General features: G+C 43.1%; 1 long non-coding RNA gene across 1 annotated transcript; it reads left to right on the forward strand.

The window, feature by feature from the left end:
• The first annotated feature begins 202 nt into the window (after positions 1-202).
• LOC110502400 (uncharacterized) lies at positions 203-2,233 on the forward strand. Its single transcript, XR_002470325.3, has 4 exons — positions 203-478; positions 578-608; positions 725-832; positions 1,548-2,233. It is a non-coding gene; the product is annotated as an uncharacterized LOC110502400 (long non-coding RNA).
• The last annotated feature ends 3,276 nt before the right edge of the window (positions 2,234-5,509 follow it).

Here is a 5,509-nt window from a genome sequence, read left to right on the forward strand (position 1 = left end):
ATCTCTCATCATTCCCGACATTTGGCTACTGAAATATATTGTCCCAGTGTTCACTGTTGGATGTTAAGAGTTTTGGGGCAGCAAAACCTTCTGTAACAAAGTGATTCCATTCACCAATACTAGAGACCAAAAGGAGTCGTCTGCTGCTACAATTTACGATTGACGTGAGGTGTCATAAAACCCCCACATCTATCCCCCCTCCCCTCTACGGGTGAGAGGGCTCGGTAGACGCTGATCCATTGTAACCTGATCTTTGGATCCTCACAGGAGAGTCATGACAGTATGGATATATTTAGTATCCCAAAGTTCCCAGATGTCATATTAAATTCTCCAAAATACAAAGTATACACGCAGTGGACACTATTTCTGTGCTTCTAGGGCCCATAATGCAATTCTTCAGAAAATGGGCGTGACTTCACAACATTTTCACATTTGAAGAAAATGGCAGAAAATAAGTCCAACGAGAGCAGATAAAAATGTAAGTACAAAATCGAAATATAACAATGAACTAAATATAAAATGTTAAGAAATGTAATAAAAATGTGTGACTTTTCAAATACCGAATTCCGGTTCACAGGAAAGAGGCATGCGGCTGTGAAGGGGCTTGCGTAAGTAGCTGAATTTCTGGGAACGTTATCTAACATTAACAATCACATGCAAACAGACTGATGGTTATGTCAAGACAGTTAAATCACTGAAGCTTTTATGATCTGGTTCTGTGCAGGAGTACTGTCTGGAGGGGAAGCGGCTGCAGCCTGGATAAAGAAAAAAAAATGGGAGAACCTCAAAGGCATCTAAAATGTCTCTATCTACATCATGTCCAGGTTGTATGGTGAGTGCAGCATTTCTTAGCTGTTTGTGCCCAAACTGTTTCTTAAAGGATTTGAAATGCCCCCAAACTGGGGTGAATACAGAGGGAGGGGAGAGCACCACTGCCTCCTGGTAATGGTACATGCCATATATGAGGCAATTGGCAACAGGCCTGCAATTACACCACCTGTTATAGTTGCCTCATCCAGCCAGGAGGTAGTGGTGTTTTCCAGAAAAGTGCAGGAGAAGAGGGAGAGGGTGAAAGAGGAGAGAACTCCCAAAATGAGGAGAGAGTCAGTGGGTCACACTACTCAGAGAGATGCAGGACAGAGATGAAGAGAGAGAAAGGCAGGCCAGCGCTCTCGATGAGAAGAGAGAGGAAGAGGCAATAAAAAGAGAAGAGAGAAAAGGAAAAAAGAAAGATGAGTACAGGAGAATGATGGATGAGGAAAATAGATGTAGAGAAGACGAGAATAGACAGGGAGGATAGACTGTTGAGGGTGTTGGGGGCTGTGCTTTGGCAAAGTGGGTGGGGTTATATCCTGCCTGTTTGGCCCTGTCTGGTGGTATCGTTGGACAAGGCCACAGTATCTCCCGAGCCCTCCGGTCTCAGCCTCCAGTTTATGTGTCTGGGGGCTAGGGTCAGTCTGTTATATCTGGAGTGTTTCTCCTGTCTTATCCAGTGTCCTGTTAGAATTTAATTATGCTCGCTCTAATTCTCTTTCTTACTCTCTCAGAGGACCTGAGCCATAGGACCATGCCTCATGACTACCTGGCCTGATGACTCCTTGCTGTCCCTTGTCCACCTGGCCATGCTGCTGCTCCAGTTTCAACTGTTCTGCCTGCGGCTATGGAACCCTGACCTGTTCACCGGACGTGCTACCTGTCCCAGACCTGCTGTTTTCAACTCTCTAGAGACAGCAGGAGCGGCAGAGATACTCTGAATGATCGGCTATGAAAGCCAGCTGACATTTACTCCTGAGGTGCTGACCTGTTGCACCCTCGACAACCACTGTGATTATTATTTTACCCTGCTGGTCATCTATGAACATTTGAACATCTTGGGCATGTTCTGTTATGATCTCCACCCGGCACAGCCAGAAGAGGACTGGCCACCCCTCATAGCCTGGTTCCTCTCCAGGTTTCTTCCTAGGTTCTGGCCTTTGTAGGGAGTTTTTCCTAGCCACCGTGCTTCTACACCTGCATTGCTTGCTGTTTGGAGTTTTAGGCTGGGTTTCTGTACAGCACTTTGTGACATCAGCTGATGTAAGGGCTTCATAAAATAATTTGATTGAAGTTTGATTGGAAGCCTTTATATAACAAAAAGTTTGTTTTAGTTTTTTTATCCACTGGGATTATTGATTTACTTTAATATTTGCCAGTAATATAAAAACGTTGTTTGAAATAAAATTATTAAAAAGTGGCATTAAGTGGATGTTTTTTATATAGAAATGGAAGCTCCACACACAGCTTGATATTCTAGAAAATTTTATTAATCAACAAAAACATCACGTTCTATGCCACAAAGCTCTTAAAAGAGCTCCAGTACACACAAACAACATAATAGAATTTAAGATTTTGAATATTGATCACATGTAATATTACAAAAATGTAATATGTGAACACGGGTGATAGATTGATTTAGGAATCAACAATTACATTTTAAACAGGGTGTGTGTGTGTGTAAGGGTTTTCTACTGGGGGGGGGGGATTCCAGTAGTTGGTCACCTGGGATGGGGTTAGCTGGTGCTGCAACATTGCCAACTCCTGATGCTGTGAGCTGGTCCCGCAGTTGATCCACATTCTGCTGCGGCGGTTGGTCCAGGTCTCCATCATCATCCTCTCCAAAGGCCTCAGGCTCCACAATGTCCTCGTTGCTGAGGCAGACGTTGTGCAGCACAGAGTGCAACCACCTCAGGCACAAAGCTAGGCTTCACCTCCAGGGCCTTCATGAAGATGGAATGCCACATTCCTCACCTTGGAATGCTTTGCATCGTAGGTGGCCTCCACTGCACCCCTCACTGGTTGCCTGTAGGGTGTCAGACAGATGGGCTCCACCAGGCAGGGATACCCACCACCCCCGAAGAGACACCAACCTTGGGGTGGTTACAGGCTCTGAACATACACAGGGCTGTGTTTCATGACCCTGGTGTCATGCACAGGCCCGGGGAAGGCAATGTAGATGTCAATGAACCCGCACCTGTGGTCACAGATGGCCTATAGTTGATGAATAAAACTTTTCTGTTCAGGTAATCCTGCTGGTCCACAGCAGGGAGCTTAATCCTGATGTGGCATCCAGCAATAGCGTCAGCAACCTTTTGAATTGCAGGGAACTGTGATTTTTGGGTGAATCGCTCGCCAACCTGCTGCATTTCATCTTGTGATGGAAAATGGATGACCCGCTTCATGAGCACGCTTGGGACCCTTGGGATGACATCAAATGCCTCGGACACTATACGAAGTGGCACTAACCATCCAGTAGAAAAACATGAGGCTTTCCAAGGTCTTGCCCCAGCCATGATCCTGGTCTTCTTGGTGCAAGACCTCTAACAGGTTGTCAAAAGAGGGTTGGGTCATTCCGAAGTGGGGCTTGAGTTCCAGGTAGTCCAAATACACCCTCAGGTTGGTCACATTGGGACTTAGCACACAGTAGGGTCCTCTGCCACCAGTCTGTGATGAGAAAAGGCAACTTTACCAAATTGAAACAAAATAAATAGCTTTCACATTATTTGATATGTAGGCCTATTCTGACATATGTACATTATTGAATGTAGGCTTAAAGCTACACTAAATTACACTTGCTATGACAGGCATACATGTTATAATATAGTCCAAGTGGATGTATCAAATTGTGAATGAAATTTGCTACATACAGACCAGTAATAATTGACTTAATGTGGCCTGCTTTTGCCTTTTGGTCGAGGAGAATACAACGCCCTCCTTTGACCAGCCTCCTGTCTTCACCTCCTCCTTCCAGCATCGGTCATCTGAACAGCCAACTGATTGTAGCTGATCATTAACACCAGCACAACATATACAGCTGGCATGAAAACAAAATACATGGCTACAGAGAGACAGCGCTGACTACAAGTTGTGGTGAGTTGCCGCCAGAGGCAATGTTAATTAAGTTGTGTGTGGTATATTGTTTAACATAGGAATGGACACAAATAATGAATCATCAAATACAGATGGAGGAAAACACTTATTGACTTGATTATTCACGTTATTCTTAGCTTAGCTAAGTGTTAAAGTCATTGTGTGTTCTCAACGGACATTTTTAATGAAGTCTTAAGATGTCTAGCTAGTATTATGTTAAGCTAACAAGCTAGCAAGAAGTTGTATTGCAACAGCATCAACTTCCGGTAGACAAGCAAAGTGCAAGTACACAACTGAAAGGTTACCGTTCGTTTACAGTATACTCGAATTAACTAATACTATATAGTCATTATAAATAAATATAAATATTTATAAATAAAGGTTAAAAAAATTATGTAATATGCGTATTCGAACACAACACTTGTCAAAATAAATCACATTTTAATAGCTGGCTATGGAGGTTCTGTATACAAGCTTTCTTGGGCAAGCTAACACTTACGTAACTCACGTGAACTCGTAAATTGTCTTGGTCCGTACAATTGCCCTTATTTTAGCGCCCCAAAAACGTAATACTTCCAGATCAACTGTAATGTCAATACCATTCTAAAGCACCATTTCTCCCCTTTCCAACAGAATCAATTACATGACCTAAACACTGCCCGTTTCTGCATAATTCAAGCAGGCAATGAGCCCCGTCGGGTCTTTTTAAAAATGGCGGGTGGGGAAGCGAAACTAATGCGTGATAGTGAGAAGGACAGATGTCGTGTGGAAAAAATAGCTTTTTTCACTTGATCTGTACAACTTATCACCTTTAAAATGTAAATAAAACACTATAAAGAGTTTATATAATGTGTCATTATATACCTATTTTAAGGTTTGTGTCAAATTTGAATCAAGTTTTTAGGGCGGTGCTAAAGTGATCTTAGAAGTAAACAGCGGCTTTGAGAATGAATCGCATGCAATGATGACGAAAAAAAATGACTAGGTATCCCCCCCTTACCCCGTCACTGTCCATTTCTTGTTTTTAAACGATGAGAGAAGTGCTACACCTGGTGGAGAGAGATGGTAAGACATAAATAGTAGCTTTATGCGTGCTGGACGTTACGACATGACACGTCAAGATGTAACGGAGGGTCAGTTTTTTCAACTTTTCTCCTATACTATAGGGCCATTACCATGTTGATCAACACTTGAATAGAAACCTAGTTCACACCCCCGATTTTGACATCAACACAGTCCCATTGGTTTTCTTTGTAGCCTCGTTTGAATGTCGCGGTTACGCACATTTGTTAGTTAGCTACCAATGTAGCCTGGTGCCAGATCTGTTTGTGCTATCATGACAACTCCTTGTCACATGAGAACTGGAGATTCCCACAGTGACTCTTTCTAGAGATAGCTAGCTAACAGACAACAATAGCAAGTCAGCTAACGTTTGCTAGGTAGAGCTATTTTGACAGCTAGCGGAACATGACTTTCTGTCCCCCAATCACAACTAGCTAGCAAAGCTAAAAGCAAGCCAGTCAGCTGCTGCTTAGTGCAGACGACTCTTAGTCCACACTAAAGACTGTATTTTGCTAAACATTAGGACAGAGTAACCAAGATA

This window comes from Oncorhynchus mykiss, chromosome 23 (genome assembly GCF_057628025.1).
Source record: "Oncorhynchus mykiss isolate SJ-2025 chromosome 23, ASM5762802v1, whole genome shotgun sequence".
Classification (NCBI taxonomy): Eukaryota; Metazoa; Chordata; class Actinopteri; order Salmoniformes; family Salmonidae; genus Oncorhynchus; species Oncorhynchus mykiss.